The sequence below is a fragment of the Aristolochia californica genome, unplaced genomic scaffold, assembly GCF_029961685.1.
Source record: "Aristolochia californica isolate CCGP_79_NKW_82.1479 unplaced genomic scaffold, dmAriCali1.0.hap1 SCAF_10, whole genome shotgun sequence".
Lineage (NCBI taxonomy): Eukaryota > Viridiplantae > Streptophyta > Magnoliopsida > Piperales > Aristolochiaceae > Aristolochia > Aristolochia californica.
The window spans coordinates 20677176-20697011 of NW_027181771.1; the positions used below are offsets into that span (position 1 = coordinate 20677176).

The following is a 19836-nucleotide window of genomic DNA, read 5'->3' on the forward strand; positions in this document are numbered from 1 at the left end:
CACTATAAATAGAGGAGCTTGTATTCAATAAAAATCAATAAAAAATAAGTAGTTCTCTCTTCTTTTCTCATTCACGTGAAGCTCTTCTCTTCTCTTCTCTTTAGTTTTTTCTTCTTCTCCTCTCTCTACTTGAGAGCTCTTTTTCACTCTTCTCTTTTTCTCTTCTCTCTCCACTTTCTTGATTTATTATTCATGGGGTCCTAAACTCAACACACCTCTCACTCTCAATCCACCTCTCGGCAGAACAGAGGGAACCCAATTCCCAAATTTGTCGGGGTAAGTATCGGCAACCTCAATTTTGCATACAATCTTTCGAGCAAATGAGAAAATTCGTGCAGTTGTGTGATGAAGTGTCTGCAATACAAGATAAAAAAATTTTGGGGATTCCAGGAAGGGACAAAAAAATTGAATGGATGCTATTTTATATTTCTATTGTTGAGACCACCAGCGTGCCTCAAAAAAAATTTCGGGGGGCTCTGTTTTTCTTTTGCTGAGCAAAGTCCCTGTGCGTATGTTTGTTGTCAAATTGAAAATGTGGGGCTTAATTTTTTGGGTCCCATGTCTGTAGAAATGAGAGATGAAGATGGGAATTCCAAATATTTTGGATTTGTTAACTTTGAGAATGCAGAAGTATGCATTAGTGTTGTATCTAATGATAAGAATGCATTCGTGTTGAATGAGTATGCTATTCGTGCTGAAACTACTTATAGGTATGCTGAGAAAGGTGAATTAGTGCTGCATGATTCTGCTATTAGAAGTGACTCAGTTGGGATTGAAAAAATAAAGTCTAGTTCTGTTGAAGATGTCAAACCTGCAGCAGAACCTAAAATTGAATTTGGTAAAAGTGGGCAAAACAGTGTAACTTCGCTTCAGCACTATGTCAAAACAGAAGGTGAAGTTAGTCTTCATTTTTGTGAAAACAAAAGAAATTTGTTTGTAAATCCTGGCAATAGCTTGGAATCAGAGGTTGCATTTGGCAATCTTTGTGTTGAGTTAGAATGCAAAGATGACATTGCAAATGGTGAAAGTTTACCGGTTTGTTCTATTATTGAGGTGAAATCAGGGGTGAAGTCACTAACAGAGATATTAAAAAGGCTGAAAGAGTGTCCAAGCAAGCTTCAGGTGAAGCCGAGTTAATTACTATAGCAAGAAATCAGTGCTTGCCTGCTGCCCCTGTTGACAATGTGAAGGTGGAATCCGACAGTACTGCTACTAGTGCTATTGAAATTGCAGATAGCTTGACCAATAGAAATGGCGTTGAAAAACTTATATCTGAAGATGTTTGTTATGCGCGCAATGATATTAATATTAAATTTTTTTATTTAATTTATGTTATTTTATTTCAGTTTTACGCACAGGGGTATTTTTGAAATATTTTATTTATAGGGGTATTTTTGGAATATTTTATTTATAGGGGTATTTTTGTAATATTTTATCTTAAACCCTAACAAGGTGAACCCTATTTAAGGGGTAAGATTAATGTGAAAGACAAGTATTCATTTTAGGTTAATTTTAGTTAAACAGGCTAAGGGCTCTCCTCAACGAGCTCTAGGGTTTTCAAGTTTCCCTTTGGCTTGATCTTCGTATTTTTTTCCATGTCTCCCTACAATTCCACATGGTATCCCTACAATAACCTGTGGCAGATCCAGGACTGTAACAACTGGTATCAGAGCAAGAATACAATGGGTTATTCATTTTCCCCAGAAGAATGGATTGTTTTGGACAAGGTACGCGATTCAATGGAAAAAGTATGTGATTCAATGGAAAAAATATGCAAATGATTGGGAGAAGTTAAAGAATCATTGCAGGAGGGAATGCGTAGAACTTCTATTAAAATTTCTGCGCTAAAGAGGGATATGAGGAGGTCATACGACCTCAATTCTCCGAGCATGACATATGCGCTAAAGAGGCAGTAGACGCTGTTTTAGACGAGCAGGATGGCCAAGGGCCAAGAAATTTCAATATGTCTAAGCAAGGAACACCAGCGATGGGCCAGATAAAATTGATTTCCAAATCAGGGAAATCAGACGAGAGGGACCCTACACATCAGAATTAGAAGTCGACTTCAAATCCAAAATCGGCCTCAATACTTCCCAAATCAGACGGCAGAGACACTACAAATCAAAATTTGGAGGGTTTTGGGGCAAAGCAGCCTTCGGGATGATACGACAAGCGCCAACCCCTTGTTTCTGCTCTCGGTCTCCAATCGGGAAATCCATCCTCTCTGGAAATTGTAGAAAAGAGGATTTTGTCTGCAAATTTCGTCGATTTGGGCTCAACCTCAAATCGATTCTGTGCAAGACACCATAAGGGTCTGTTCTTCACCGTCGACAGGGAAAAATTTCAAGCATTGAAGCCACAACGAGCGGTTGTTCGCCATCGAAAACTGAGGAGGAGGCTCCGTCGACGACGTAGGAAACAACTCCAGTGGGATTTGACTTCCAGCCACCACCTCTCACATTCCCTCTCAACCTCACTCTCGGTCTCGGTAGCACAGCGGAAAATTAAATTCTAAACAAATTGGGGTAAACTCTTGCGACGAATTTCTCCAAATTTCATCCTCTTTTTCTCAAATCCCTCTATGTTCTACATAATTCCTCTCCAATGGTGCTGAAATTGTTCCGTGAAAATTTTGGGGCTTCGACGCAAGAGGGACATTTTTTGGGGATTCAGGGAATAGTAAACACAAAATTTCTATGGGTGCTGATTTATTTTTTGGTTAATGAGAACAGCACCGATGTGTCTGTTCATCGGTCAAGTTGAATTTGTTGTATCTAATTTTTTTTATAATATGTGTGTTGTTGCTCGGGCCCTGTTCGTGCTGAATGGGATGTCTTCTATTGTGGTGAATGACTACAGCAGCAGTGTGGCAGTTTTGGGTAATTTTTACAATAGTAATAGTCCAATTAAAATAGTGGTGTTAATTTTTTTGGATGAATTGTATGATGCTCGACCATTGTTTGTCATAATTCTTCAACCTGGTGTGCCTTATGGTGATGAAGATTTGAAGAAACTATTTGGTGGGTATGGAAACATTACAAGCGATGTAGTAATGTGTGAAGGAGATGGGAAATTCAAATGTTTTGGATGTGTTAATTTTTTGAATGCAGCAGATGTTGCTCTTACCGTTGAGGGGCTTCATGACATACAAATTGATGACACCGAGTGGTATTTTGGGAAGGTTCTGAAGAAATCATATGCTATCATAACAGGTAGTCCTAAAAGCCCTACTGTGATAGGAGATTCACAGGATAGTAAGTAAATTTGTCATTTCTTGGTTCTGCACAAAAGGCTATTGCCAGTGGGAAAATGGTTTATGTGAGCCTTGACTGGACAGAAGCAGTGCCCCACCCAGACGATCGGGTGGAGTATGAGTTGTGGACCAATAGAAATGATGAGCGTGGGCCTAAGTGTGACATGCTGATGCAATTACAGAAAACCCTGCCTGATCTTGTACAAGGTTTTAGTCCTGGTGCATCTATCCTGATGGTTTCTCATCTTGACAAGGACACTTCTATTCCCACTGACCTTCCAAAGCAGGTGGACCTACACTCTCCTTCACGACTTGTGCAAGACCATGCATATATGTTCCTGCCAAAGCTCCAGAAACTAGATGTGGTACATCTGTGAATTATTGTTCTTGTTCTGGACCAAGTGAGAAGAGGAAAGTTTGGGAATCCTCATGGTCCTCATTAAAGTCAAAACAAGTTAAAGGTGGTCATCATATCAACTGTGAGAAAGATTTCCATTGGGATCTGGCTGCTGAAAGTGATTGTAGATATAATACAAACTTTGTCAAGAACTCTTTGGTTATGGTGAGGGATAAATCAATATCAAATGTAATTCCTAGAAGTCCTCCGCAGATTAATTTTATGGAAGTTCATGGTGAGGGAATTACAGAGACTAACACTTCTTTTGGTAATGAGGAAAGATCTTCCTGTGAATATTCAGTAGTCATGTTAATGAATAATGTTGATGATGTGATGATAGCACAACTTACAAAGTTAGTTGAGGACCTGGGGGGGCTCTATTACCTCTCATGGAAGTTCTTGCACCCATGTTATCACAGGAAAAGCAAGAAGAACTCTAAATTTCTGGATTGCCTTGTGTTCTGGTGCTTAGATAGTCTCACCTGACTAGTTGAAAACAAGCTTCAGGGAGGGGAGATTTGTTGGTGAGTCATGGTTTGTCCTAAAAGATGAAGATTATGAGCAGAGGTACAGGTCTGAGGTAGAAAATGCAGTTTTCAGAGCAAAACCAAGACGACATGCTTTGCTTAAGGGATACGATGTCTGCATAGGCCACCATGTTCAACCTCCAGCTGACTTCTTAATGGACATTGTGGAATCTGCTGGTGGAAATGTTCTTCGTGGACTTGAAGACGTGCAAGAACCTGCACGGACAATTTTCGTAGTGTGTGACTAGATGTATGGGGTTTTTGTGGCTGGGTTGAACAATAGGACGAAGGGTCCACTGGTGGCTGCTATTATAGTGCAGAAAGGGGCTCCACTAGATGGTTGGGTTGGAGCTACTGCAGAGGTGATAAGAAAATTGGAAGAGGACGGGCAGTGGTTTGATGAAATGCCTGGCAGAAAGGGGGAATGCTGTCATTTATTGGTTAGTAGTTTGGGTTTTTTGAAATTGATGTTGGTCATGATGTTGTTGCTACCATGCTGACAATGGGTAGTCAGTGCAACTTTGCCATTGGGAGGCCGCCGTGAGGGGCTCTTTCACACCAGTCTAGGACTGAGGGAAGGCAGTGTTGTTGTTGGGCGAGATGTAGCGACATTTGGCACGCTTTCCTATAGTTGACCAAAAAAAATCCTAGAGGGAATGCTCTAGTTTTGGGCGTCCAGAGGGCGGACATAGCTGTCACGGATACCACTTGGGAACAAGTAAAGACGTCGGCATACAGACCCTACTTTCGAGCTTGAGGACAAGATCGTTCTTCCAAGGGGTGTAATGTTATGCACGTAATAATATTAATATTAATTGTTTTTATTTAATTTACATTATTTTATTTCAGTTTTAGGCCATAGGGGTATTTTTGGAATATTTTATTTATAGGGGTATTTTTTTAATTTTTATCTTAAACCCTAACAGGGTGAATCCTATTTAAGGGGTAAGAGTAATGAGAAAGACAAACATTGATTTTAGTTAATTTTAGGTTAAACAAGCTCAGGGCTCTCCTCAACAAGCTCTAGGGTTTTCAAGCTTCCCTTTGGCTTGATCTTTGTATTCCTCTCCATGTCTCCCTACAATTCCATATGGTATCCCTACAATAACCCGTGGTAGATCCAGGACCGTAACAACGAATCCTTGTGTCAGATCCGGGACCGTAACAATGTTGGAGGGCTTCAAGAGGTCTACCCGGCTCCTCAAGAGGATTCTCATATTTCTACTCAACAACTTAAGAGGCCACCTGAAGTGAACTTGAGAAATGTGTTGAGTGGTATATATGCTATCATAACAGGTAGTTATAAGGGCCCTGCTGTTATAGGAGATTCCCAAGATAGTAAGTCATATTTGTCATTTCTTGGTTCTGAAAAGAATGGAGACAATGCAATATTTGAAGTGGCGTGGGAAATGGACAAGATAGAGAAAATTCTTCTAAATGTCAAATTTTGAGGGGTTATCTCATGGCCACTCTCTTTTATGAGCCTTCAAATAGGACCAGATTGTCCTTTGAGCTGGCCATGAAAAGGTTGGGTGGAGAAGTTTTGACAACAGAAAATGCACGGGAATTTGCTACAACAACACAAGGAGAAACACTTGAAGATACCATACGAAATGTCAAAGGATACGCTGATATAATGGTCATGAGGCACTGTGAAAGTGGTGTTGCCAGAAGAGTTGCATCAACAACAGGTATTCCTATTATTAATGTTGGGGATGGTTCAGGCCAGCACCCTCCACAAGCTCTATTGGATGTGTATACGATCGGAAGAGAGATAGGCAAATGGGATGGCATTAGTGTTGCCTTAGGGGGAGACCTGGCAAATGGCAGGATGGTTGGCTCCCAGTATGGGCCTGTGTATGGCAACGTCAATTTTTTTTTGGAGGCTCCTATTCACATTACACAAGAAACAAATCACTTGACTCTGCTCAGTGCCACTATTGGCTTGGCCAACTACAATGCTGCTTTCGATATGTTTTTCATTGGCATTGCTGGTGATCCAAGTGGTATGAGTCAGTGTCCGGGCTTTGTTGCTTTCTCAACTCCTGAGGAAGCATCTAACGTACTGGCATATATAAATGGGGAAATTTTTGTCAACAAACCACAATATGTGGCACTTGCACAACGTAAAGAAGATAGGAGAGCTAGATTGAAGGCACAATTCGTCCAAATGAGGCCAGTTGCAATGCCACCTACAGTTGTTGATCGTGTTCCATTTTATTTCCTAGGTGCTCTAGTTTTGGGACAACAACTATTATGGCCAAGGTCCTCCCACTAATGCAGTGCTTAATGGGTTAGGGTCTAGTGAGAGAAGGAAGCAATTTAAAATGGTTGTTGTTGTTGCAGTCAGCATGGTGTTCTCCTTTCATCACTTCCCTCTGCATTTGGAACTTCCTAACCAATTTCATCTAAAATGGATTCAAACAGCAGCAGTAGAGATCTCAACGTATGGGGAGGTGCTTGTTGTACTCCAGGACAGTGAGCAGCAGCTTGTGCTGTCTGGAATTTTGTGAAGGAAGAGTTGGTTGGATTCATACAAAGCTGGGTTTTCTGCAGATGATGGTGATGAGGAAAAATCTTGCAGTGGGCTTCCTAGTGCTATTCATTTACCTGTCAGCTCGTCTAAATTACAGGAAACATGTGGCCTGGCTCATTCTATAGGGGCCTCTGAGTGTTTCAAGGTGCAGCAAATGGAGGGGTTCGTGTTGCTAAGTATTCTCAATCCTAGGGGGCTGGTCATGATGTTGTTGTTGCCGCCATGTTGGCAAAGTGTAGGCAATGCAATCCAGGACTGAGGGAGGGCAGAGATGCTGCTTGGGGAGATGTAGCCACATTCAGCACGCATCCCTACATTCGACCATAAAAAAAAATTGGTTCTCTGGTTGGATGCTCAAGTTTTGTAGTCTAGAGGGCTGACACAGATACCGTGGTTGATACTTGAGAATGGATGGAGACGTCAGCACGAGCAAGCAGACCTACCTTCAAGCTTGAGGACAAGCTCTTTCTTCCAGGGGGTGTCATGTTATTAACGCAATAACATGATTATTTTAATTTTTTTCTTTAATTTACTTTATTTTATTTCAGTTTTAAGCCACTGGAGTATTTTTGGAATATTTCATTTATATGGGTATTTTTGTAATAATTTATCTTAAACCTTGTAAGAGTCAACCCTATTTAAGGGGTAAGAGTAATGAGAGAGAAAAGGATTGATTTAGGTTAAAGAAGGGTTTTGAGTTCTCCTCAACAAGCTCAGGGGTGGGCATTCTCCTTAACGAACCTAGGGTTTTCAAGTTTCCCTTTGGCTTGATTTTCGTCTTCCTCTTCTTCCTCCCTACGAATCCATGTGTCAGATTTAGGACCATAACATAGGGATCCTATATTTATTACTCTGATACCATGTTGAATTTAGGATCCATTTTCCAATATTCCGAGCAAGGGAAGAGAGAAAGAAAAAGGAGAAAAGGGGAAGAAGGCTCTCGGGTAGAGAGAAGAAGAGAAGAGGAACAATGTGTGCACCAAGCAAAGAGAGAGAGATTTACTCAAGAGAGAATTATAGAACTTGATTAATTCTGAATTACAACACCTCTATTTATAGTAGAGGAAGTGATAGAGTCCTTATACAATTAACTTTTAAATCTTCTAATTACATTTCAACTCTAACACTATAAGATAAGTCTATCATAAAAGGATAACACAATCTAATAGAGTTCTAATATAAGTTGAATTATAACTCTTCTTCAAGAACGTGGAGATAAGGGAGGATCCCAGCTCATGGCCTTATCCTTGTGAGTCCCATGTGATCTTCCAGCTCATATTGATAAGATTCCAGCTCGTGGTATCTTTATGGGTCCCATTTGATCTTCAAGTCTTATAACTCATTTCAGATTGTGCTTCTTATCTTCTTAACTCGTGCTAGCTTGGGTGAGATCTCTTCTTGGTATCCCACATCCTCATGGTGGGTCCCACCAGCTCATGCACAATGGTGGGTCCCACATTATAACATCTATTTATAGTAGAGGAAGTGACAAAGTCCTTATACAATTAACCTTTCAATCTCCTAATTACATTCTAACTCTAACTCTCTAAGATAAGTCTATCATGAAAAGATAACACAATCTACTAGAAGTCTAATATAAGTTGAACTCGAACTCTTCTTCAATAACGTGGACATAAGGGAGTAGTCTTATCTAGTGGCCTTATCCTTGTGAGTCCCACATGATCTTCCAGCTCATATTGATAAGATTACCAGCTCGTGGTATCTTTGTGGGTCCCACTTGAGTTATGTTTGTCTTTTATCTATATTAAGTTATTTAATTATGCTATGACCTATCTTTAAGTGTTAGAGTTTGGGTGTAATTGGGACAAAGGTAGTTTTATTGTTGGACTCTACTACCTTCCTCTATTATAAATACAAGTTTATGTATTCTGATTATAATAAGTTAATAAAGTCAATGAAGTATTTCTCTTTTCCATAAATTCAATATAGTATTAGAGCAGGTTTTGTGAGTTGACTTGGTCATTCCACAGAGATAATGAGATCCTTTTCTCTAAACCCTAAACTCTAAGTCTAGGTTCGTAGTTTTTTTTAGTCCCTACTCCTGTAATTATCTTTGTGTTTTTCACCTCTATAATGAGATTTTAATATTTAAATATATATACATTGACAGAAAGATAATCGAGTCTACTTTCCAAAGAAAAATTATTTTTTGCAATCGGAGTTATCTACGAAGAGAAATCGATATTTTAATAAGTGAAGGTCGGATTGTGAAAGAGGTTCGAGCAGCAGCAGAAAGCTTCAACTTCTGAGGTATTATATGCTATCAAGAAAGAGAATTTAATAAGGTGATATGTATATCAAAAGAAATATCTATAAATCTATTCTCTTAAATATTCAACTAATTTTCAATTGGATTTATCTACAAAGAGAAATCGATATTTGAAGCAGCGAAGGTCAAATTGAAAAATAGATTTGAGTAGCAGCAGAAAGCTTCAACTTCCAAGGTATTTTATACTATCAAGAATGAGACTTTATGTGGAGAATTATATATAAAAATAAATATCAGTAAGTATAGTTTCTTACCTATTCAACTTATTCTCAATCTGAGTTTTTTATAAGGAGATATTAATCTTGGAAGAGTCAATGGTCATGCTGGAAAAAAAGGAGAAACAGTGCTTAGATCGGCTTGATGACAGAGAATGAAATCTATCAGATTATTTATCTTCCAATAATTACATTTTATGAATAGAAGTTATACTTGGATGAAAGGTATTTAAGTCTAGTTTCATAAGGAGAAAATTTCATGTCAATCTGATCTATATTTAAAGATATATTTGCATTGGAAGAATTAAAGGTCATGTTGGTATTCTATTGCATTGAAAAATTCGAATTTAAGCCCATTGTTTTGCATCACTTTTTGAGTTGATATATCAGAAAAATATCTTACTTATCCCTGGTTTGAGGGCTTATTTATACATATCTATTATTTGGGCTTATTGCTACATCTATGATATTTGGTTCAAGTTGAGATCACTGCCATTACTTCCCAACTTGAGGCGGAGAAGTAGAAGAAGTACAAAATATTCATGAAAGGGGGAGCACAAATGAAGCTTGTGCATCTAAGAAGAAATTTTTATATCAGATTATTTCATGGGTTCTTTTACAAAGTTTATTATTTGGTTCATGTTATATGTGTTGGAAGATGGTCGTGTTATATTTGGTTGCAGCTATTATGTCTCTCTGGGGACATTATTATTGAAGAAGAGGTGGCCTCATACTATTATTTATTTGTGCCCATAAAAAATATAAAAAATGTCAATGGTTGCGATTCCATGATGGAGAAACTTAATACCCGTCAAAAATATCAAATGTCAATGGTTGGGATTCCATGACCAAGGAACTTAATACCCCGTAAAAAATATCAAATGTCAATGGTTGGGACACCATGATGGAGGAACTTATTATTACATTTATGTTATACCCCCCTGAATTGGCCAGGTGGGCCTCATGGAAGAGAGCACTGGCGTGAGGGGGAGTGTTAGAAGATTGGAGTGCCATTTTATACAAAAAGATTATATACATTATTTGCTACAAGTTGGAAGTTCTTGATGTTCTCTCATCCCCCAACTTGAGAGGGAATGTTGGAAGATAGGGCCCAAGCCCACACGACCAAGGAAGGCCCACAAGATGGGCTTAAACCCATAAGAAGTAGGACTCACCATCATTACCACGAGTTGGCATCCATATCACATAAGTTGGAAGATCAAGAAGGACTCACAAAGACATCTTTTTCTTATGGTCACGTCCTAGAAGAGTTCTAGTTTGAGCTATGTTTGTCTTTGATCTATATTGAGTTATTTAATTATGCTAAGACCTATCTTTTAAGTATTAGAGTTTGGGTGTAATTGGGACAAAAGTAGTTTTATTGTAATTGGACTATACTAACTTCCTCTATTATAAATAGAGGTTCATGTACTTTGATTATAATAAGTTAATGAAGTCAATGAAGTATTTCTCTTTTCCATAAATTCAACAATCCCCATTCAGAAATGCATTTTTTACATCAAGTTGATATATGGGCCATGAAGAATTGGCCACCAGAGATAATAATATACTTACCAAGTTCATTTTTGCCATTGGAGAGAAGGTTTCTTCATAATCAATACCATAACATTGAGTATAACCTTTAGCAACCAGTTGAGCCTTCAACCATGCTATTGTTATGCACGCAATAACTTTATTATTTTAGTTGTTTTATTTAATTTACTTTATTTTATTTCAGTTTTAGGCCATAGGGCTATTTTTGGAATTATTTATTAATAGGGATATTTTTGGAATATTTTATTCATAGGGATATTTCTGTAATATTTTATTAAACCCTAACAGGGTGAACCCTATTTAAGGGGTAAGAGTAATGAGAAAAGGGGAAGCATTGAAGTATTAAGAATTAGGTTAAATTTAGCATAAGAGGCTTAGAGTTCTCCTCAACGAGCTCTAGGGTATCAAGCTTCCCTTTGGCTTGATCTTCGTTTTCGTCTTCCCCATGTCTTCCTACTACCCCTATGGTAATATTTGGAAGACCCGTAACCCATGGCAGATTACAGATCCTCCCAAAGAATCCACGTGTCAGATCCGGGACCGTAACAACTAGTATCAAAGCGGGAACACGATGAGCCAAGCAGACCCATGGATGGCGATGCACAGACAAATCAGAGAAATGGCTGCAGTAGGCATTGCAGCGGAAAGAATAAAAAAATGGCGTGCGAACTGGATGAAGTATTTTTTTCCAACGATGCAACAAGAGGTAGTCGATCGAAGCAGTCTCAGACGGGAAAATGGCTACCAAATTAACCACTTCTTCCCGTCTACCAGCGGAAGCCTCTGTGGAAGTTTTGGGGACAATCTCGGATCTGGATGGACAGAGAGGCTTGGCGTCACAAAAATTCAAGATTTTCGCGCATGGAAATCCAAAGCCGAACGATGACAACAATTTGGGAACATCGAAGGGGTTTTCTGCTACCACATCATCAGCGTTGGTCAAATTGGTGGAGACCTTAAATCCGAAATCACACCAACACGACTCATAGCAAGCAGAACACCATCCCGAACTGGAAAAGGAATATCTTCCGGAGACTATTCCGACCGGGACACAAGCGGTGAAACCCCAAAGGGTTACCATTCGCCACCGGACACGGTGGAGGCTCCGTCGGCGCCGTTGGAAACATGTCCGGTGGGATGTGACTTCCGGCCACCACCTCCCACTCGCAATCCCCCTCTCGGCAAATCAGAGGGAACCCAATTTCCAAATTGGGTGGGGTAAGTTTCGACAACCTCATTTTTCCATTCAATCTTGCGGTCAGATGACCAAATTCGTGCTGCTGTGTGATGAAGTCTCTGCAATGCAAGACACATTTTTTTGGGGGATTACCGAAAGGAGAATAAAAATTGAATGGTGGCTGTTTTATTTTTCTGTTGCCGTGAACCTCAGCGTGGCTCAAAAATTTTTTTGGGGGGGACTTTGTTTTTCTGTGGAGGAGCACAAAAATGTTCAATTTTTTGTTGAGCATGAGCAGAAGCTAGATTGTGGTGGTGGGTACCTGAAGTTGCTAAGCAGTGATTTGGATCCAAAGACTTTGGTGAATGACCTTAGCAGTGATGGCTTCAAAGCAATCTGGATGTTGGACCCAGGAATAAAACATGAGGAAGGTTATTTTGTATATGATAGTGGTACAGAGAATAATGTGTGGGTTCAACAAGCTGACTGCAGACCATATATTGGGGAAGTATGGCCTGGACAAGGTGTTTTCCCTGATTTTACACAAGAAAAAGTTTGTTCATGGTGGGCAAAGTTGGTTAAAGACTTCATTGCAAATGGTGTTGATGGTATATGGAATGATATGAATGAGCCTGCTATTTTTAAGACTGTCACTAAAACAATGCCTGAGAGTAACGTTCACAGAGGAGATGCTGATCTTGGTGGTTTTCAGGATCACTCACATCATCATAATGTTTATGGTTTGTTGATGGTAAGGTCAACATATGAAAGAATGAAGATTGTTAAAAGTGAAAAGCGTCCCTTTGTTCTCACTAGAGCTGGATTTGTAGGTAGTCAAAGGTATGCTACAACATGGACCGGAGACAATCTGTCACACTGGGACCACTTACATATGAGTTTATCCATGGTACTTTTGCTGTGTCTCAGTGGTCAACCATTATCAGGACCCGATATTGGTGGTTTTGTTGCGAATGCAACACCTAAATTATTTGGAAGATGGATGGGCTTAGGTGCTTTGTTTCCTTTCTGTTGTGGGCATTCTGAAAGTGGCACTGCTGACCATGAGCCCTGGTCTTTTGGAGAAGAGTGTGCATAAGTATGTCGTCTGGCATTACTGAGATGCTACCGCTTCCTGCCACACTTATATACTCTTTTTTTATGGCGCATACCAAGGGTAATCTCGTTCCAGCTCCTACATTCTTTGCAGATCCAATAGATCCAAATTTGAGGAAAATTGAAAATTCCTTTCTACTTAGTCCACTTTTAATATGTTCCAGCACTACACCTGAGAAAGGATCGCATCAACTCCTACAGCAGTTTCCTAGGGGCATTTGGATGAGTTTTGATTTTGATGACCCACATCCTGACTTACCCACTCTACAGTTGCAAGATGAAACTGGGAGAGCAGAAGGTCTCTTTGAAGATGATGGGGATGGATATGGATTTAGTAAAGGAAAATATCTCTTCACATATTATGTTGCTGACCTACAATCCTTAGTTGTCATAGTCAAGGTTTCCAAAGTTGAAGGATCATGGACAAGGCCCGAGAGGCACTTACATGTACATTTATTGCTAGGTGGAGGTGCCAAGCTTGATGCACTGGGAACTGATGGAAAGGTGATTCAGATAAAGATGCCTTAAGAAAATGAAGTGAGTGACCTCATAGCCAGTAGAAAAAAGCAGTACGAAACACTTTTAGAAAATGCCACAAATATTCCAGCTATAGAAGAACAAGCAAGCCAGAAGGGACGAGTTTGAGGATATAGACGGGGATGAGGATGAAGATGATGCAGTTGCTATTCCACCTACAGTTGCTGCTCGTGCTCCAGGTTTGGGACAGCCACTATTTTATGGCCAAGGTCCTTCCGCTAATACAGTGCTTAATGGGTTAGGGTCTTGTGAGAGAATGATGCAATTTCAAATTGTTGCTGCTGTTGCAGGCAGCATGGTGGTCTCCTTTCATCACTCCGCTATGACTCTGGAACTTCATAACCAATTTCATCAGAAATGGCTTCCAACAGCAGCGGTAGAGATATCAAATACCATGGACTGTACGTATGATGAGCTGTTCGCTGTAATTCAAGACAGTGAACAGCAACTTGGGCTGTCTAGAATTTTGAGAAGGACAACCTGGTTGGATTCATGCAATGCTGGGGTTTTTGCTGATGTTGGGGATGAGGGAAACCCATGCCGTCTTTCTAGTGCGGTAAAGTTACTTGCCGATTCAGTTCTCCCAACCATACCATGTCACCGTGCTGATCCTGTTGTCCGTTATGGTTTCAGGCCTCTGAGTGTGTCTAGGTGCAGCCACTAGAGGGGGTATGTGGGGCTGAATCTACTCCTTCCCAAGGGGCAGATCATGATGTTATTGCTGCCATGCTGGCAATGGGTAGGCAGTGCCACTTCGCCAATGGGGGGCCACCGTGAGGGGTTGTTGTACACCAGTCTAGGACTGAGGGAGGACAGCTTTGCTGTAGGGCGAGATATAGCGACGTTCAGCACACCTTCCTACAATTGAAAAACCAAAAAAAAAAAAAAAAAAAAGTGGGCGAACAGAGGGGGCGTCATAGCTATTGCGGATGCTACTTCAGCACCTGTGAAGACGTCGACATACAGACACTACTTCCGAACTTGAGGACAAGCTCGTCTTCCAAGGGGGGTATAATGTTATGCACGCAATAACATTATTGTTTTAGTTGTTTTGTTTAATTTACTTTATTTTATTTCAGTTTTAGGCCATAGGGCTATTTTTGGAATTATTTATTAATAGGAATATTTTTGGAATATTTTATTCATAGGGATATTTCTGTAATATTTTATTAAACCCTAACAGGGTGAACCCTATTTAAGGGGTAAGAGTAATGAGAAAAGGGGAAGCATTGAAGTATTAAGAATTAGGTTAAATTTAGCGTAAGAGGCTTAGAGTTCTCCTCAACGAGCTCTAGGGTATCAAGCTTCCCTTTGGCTTGATCTTCGTTTTCGTCTTCCCCATGTCTTCCTACTACCCCTATGGTAATGCTTGGAAGACCCGTAACCCGTGGCAGATTGCAGATCCTCCCAAAGAATCCACGTGTCAGATCCGGGACCGTAACAGCTATTGACCAATCTGGATTATGTTTGATAGCATAAACCCATTTGATAGTAACCATGTCTGATTGTCATTAAGTGCCTTCATTTCTTCATCCATTGTTGGTTTCCACCCAAGAAGTTATAGAGCCTCCTGATAGGACTGTGGAACAGGTATGGAAGAAATCGAAGAAAGAAACTGACAGCATAGAGGTGAGAGGCGATGATGTGACACAAATTTTAAAATGGGATGAGAAGTAGAAGGTCTAGTGCATGATCTAGGTTCTTTCCTTACAGTAATATGACGAGTATCATATTGAGGGCGAAAAACAACTGGAGATGAAAGCCTTACCTCTGTGGGATCTGTTAACTCGGCAGGTGTGGTGTCGGCCACTTGCTCTAGGGGTTGAATAATCTCTATGTTGGAAGATGGGCTCAAGCCCGCAAGTTCAAGGCGAGAAGCCCACACATCAAATGAGTGGCAAAGTGGTTATTTATAGTATTTTCCATAAGGATGGCATGAGGATCTAAATACATTGTCTTATTATGTCTTTTAATCTATTGAGTTGTAACCCTAAGGGCTTTGTAACACTATTAATAAGAGCATTGGCTAAGAGGTAAGGCATTCAAGTCTTCTCCTCTCTTTGAGAAAACGTCCAGCCACCCTCTCTTCTCCCTTGACGCATTCTCTCCTTCCCTTAATCCAAACTCTCCTCTCTAACATCCTTCTCCTTTCTCCCTCTTCTCTCCTTCTTCTTCCACATTAACCTAGAGTCATTCTCATGGGGTCCTAACTTCTACACTTTGTATCATGGGGCACAACCGGTCGAGGGGAACCTGGTATTGAGGCTAGATTAGGAGGAGCACTATCATATAAAATGAGGAGTCTTTAAAAAATGTAACATCCCTTGACACAAGTAAATGTTGAAGAGTGAAACTATAACAAACATAACCCTTTGGTGTGCGAGAGTATCCCAAGAATATACACTTGATAGATTTAGGATCAAGTTTGTTGTGTCTGGGAAATGAATTATGAACAAAGCATTGACATCCGAAGACTTTCAAAGGTAGTGAAAATGGATCATCATTTGGTAATAATCTAGAGTAAGGAGATTTATTACCTAGAACAGAAGATGGTAGCCGATTGACAAGAAAGCAAGCCGTAAGGACTGCATGAGGCCAATAAAAGTAGGAAACTTTCATGGCATATAATAAACCTCGAGCTACCTCAAGATTATGATGATTTTTTTGTTCGGCTACACCATTTTGTTGAGGAGTGTAGGCACATGATGTTTGATGGATAATGCCAATTTCTTAACAAAAAGAGTCAAGGTCTTTGGAAACGTATTCTTTGGCATTATTAGACAGGAGTACTTTTATTTTCTAACCAAACTGTGTGAGTACCATAGCATGAAATGACTTAAAAATCAATGGTATTTCAAAATGCTCCTTAAATACAAACAACCAAGTTGTGCGAGTGAAATCATCAATAAATGTAATAAAATATTTTACTTGAGAAATGTTTGAGACACTCAAAGGCCCCCAGACATCAGTATGAATTATTGAAAATGGAGTAACACTTTTGACTTCTGGACGAGGAGAGTAGGTACTTCTATGACGTTTACTCATTTGACAAACCTCATAATGAAATTCTGACCTTACTTTAAGAGTAGGAAACATATAATGAAGGGACTGTGTAGATGGATGTCCCAACCGGTTGTGCCATAGCCTTGACTCATTTTCAGTGGTGGAAACCATATTTATTTTGGCACATCTTGGTAATAAAGCCCCCCTTGTTCATGGCCTCCACCAATCACCTACTTCGTTATAAGATCCTGAAATACACATGAAGTGGGTGAGAAGGTAATAGAGCAATTAAATTATTTTGTCAACTGAGTAATAAATAATAGATTCAAAGGGAAAGTAGGAACAAATAGAATATCAGTGAGCAGAAGTGATGGTGTGACAGAAGTGGATCCTTTCACTTGGACTTTGGTTTGAGAATCATCAGTTAGGGTAACAAACTTATGTGAAAGACAAGGAGATAGAGAAAATAATAATTTTTTGTTACCTGTAAGATGCTCAGAAGCTCCTGAGTCAATTATCTAGGATGAAGATGAGGCAGATAACATACTTGAAGCAGTAGTGGCAACAATAGTTGTTGAGGAACTAGAAGAAGAACTCATCATTGTCTTCATTTTCTGAAATAATTCATACTCTTCATCAGTAAATGTTTTTGTGTTGTTGATTTTGTGTGTTGTTCTTCTTTTGTCTCACTTATAAAGGCTTGATTAGCCTTTGTGAATTCTGATTTTCCATTAGCTTTATAGCATATTTCTTTATAATGACCATATTGTCCACAATAATTGCATGCCTTTTAATAGCATTGATCTACCGTGTGGCCAAATTTCTTACAATGAGTACATTTTTTCCCATCTGCTCTATTGAAGTCATTCCTTCCACCTCTTCCTCGGCCCCCTCTATAACCTCTGCCTTAGCCACGGTCGCGGTCAAAGGATGTTCCCCTATGATCTAAATACATAAGGGATGATACTTCAATAGTAGAGGAAGAAGTGCCTGGAATGCAGAGTAGTGTTGCACATACATCATCAAACATGGGGACAATAGAAGCACCCAGAAGTTGACTCTTGGCAATCTCAAGATGTGGGTTAATATTTGCAAGACAAATAGTAGTAATTAAGGCTTCCTTCTGCTTGTCTTGGACATAAATATTTGTGATTGATGATTGAGCTAACTTCCACTCTTGAAGAAAGCCTCTAAAGTAGGCCAAATACTCATGGATATTTTCTCCTTCTCTAGTATTCAACATCCTTTGGAGAATATTATATGGTCTATGTAGAGTATCCGAGCTAGAGTACAACTTAACACATGTCTCCCAAATTTGTTTAGCAGTGTCAAGATGAATGACATTATTGGAGACATGTTCTTCCATGCTGTTGTTTAGCCAACTAATCTCCAAGGTATCATTTTTCAACCATTTGTTATAAAAAATGTCTTCTTCATTAATAGGTGGTCCTCGGTTGGTGAGGTGACTAAGTAGGTCATTTGTTATAAGAAACCTCCAAACCGATGTGGACCAACTCATAAACTTGATACCCCTCGTAAGGGTATAGTGGTAATTTTTAGTATATCACCTTTGATATTCATATTCACTTCGGCCATTATAGGCCCTTCAACGAAAATAACTCTCCAAATTTTTTTTCTTACAATAACACCAAGTAGTATTCTTCAAACAACTCGATGTATGGATAACTTTTGCATTGATGCTAAATTAGTATTCTGATTTTTTTTCTTAAATTCCACTACTAAGAGACTCAATATCAATCTTCTATATCAGGGGACTCTTATTCCCACGAAAAAAAATAAAAATTCAACAATCTGATCATGGATTGGTCTTGGTTAACAGAAATTTCAAACCGACAAAACTGTTTTGATAGCTTCTTCTAGATGGAGAGGCATGCAGTAACATGAAGTAATAAAAAAAATGAAGAACTTATCTCACGGTTTGTGATATTTCTTCACACAATAGTCTTCTTTGAGTGGTGTTGATCATATCTTCTTAGAACATTCCTTTTGACAAGGGATACTAAATTTAATGCTTTGATACTATGTTGAATTTAGGATCTATTTTCTAATATTCCGAGCAAGAGAAGAGAGAAAGAAAAAAAAGAAAAGGGGAGAAAAGCTCTCGGGTAGAGAGAAGAAGAGGGAAAAAAGAAGTGTGCACCAAGCAAGAGAGAGAGATTTACTCAAGAAGGAGTTGTGTAACTTGATTAATTCCGAATTACAATACCTCTATTTATAGTAGAAGAAGTAATAGAGTCTTTATACATTTAACCTTTCAATCTCCTAATTACATTCGATCTCTAACTCTCTAAGATAAGTCTATCATGAAAAGATAACACAATCTACTAGAGGTCTAATATAAGTTGAACTAGAACTATTCTTCAATAACATGGACATAAGGGAGGAAGCTTAACTTGTGACCTTATCCTTGTGGGTCCCACTTGATCTTCCAACTCATATTGATAAAATTACCAGTTCGTGGTATCTTTGTGGGTTCCACTTGATCTTCACATATTCTAACTCGTTTTAGCTTGTGCTTCTTATCTTCTTAACTCGTGCTAGCTTAGTTGAGGATTCTTTTTGGCATCCCATGTCCTCATGGTGGGCCCCACTAGCTCGTGTACCATGGTGGGTCCCACAGTTTAACACATGCTTTGTTTATATCACATCTCCTCATAAAAGTAAACTTGTTCCTCATTCTATGAAGTGTATTTTCTTGGGTTACTCTCGCACCCAAAAATGTTATGTTTGTTATAATCCCACCTTTCGAAGGTTACTTGTGCCTCGGGATGTGACATTTTTTTAGGACACCTCGTTCTATTCCTCGTAAGATGCTCCTCTAGGTTTGTCCTTCCCTCCTACCACTCCTTGTCGATTTGTGCTTTTTAATGCCGATGTTGCTTCGCCCCCCGAAGTACTGGCTGACACCTCACCTGTGGAGTTTTCATATCCTGCTGAGGTAAGTCCTTGTCCTATTCCATTTGGGTAATTGGTTACTAAAAAATGGAATGACCTGTATCCATTTCCATTCTATTTAATAAAGATTAAATTATTAATCGGGTAAAATTTGTCCAAATCCCTAATTCGGTAAAAAAATTTATTTCATTATCATTCCATTAAAAATTCAAGTAAACCGGTAAAATGGCGCCCTTTAAAATTGGCGCGTGTTCCGAGTTCCATCCAGCGACAGCTCCTGCAATTTGCTTCCCTTGGCTTGCACATCTCTCTCAAGGG

At 39.4% G+C, this 19836-nt stretch overlaps 1 pseudogene; it reads left to right on the plus strand.

Moving 5' to 3' along the window:
* Window positions 1-12034: 12034 nt before the first annotated feature.
* Window positions 12035-13707, plus strand: LOC137942888 (uncharacterized; annotated as a pseudogene).
* The last annotated feature ends 6129 nt before the right edge of the window (window positions 13708-19836 follow it).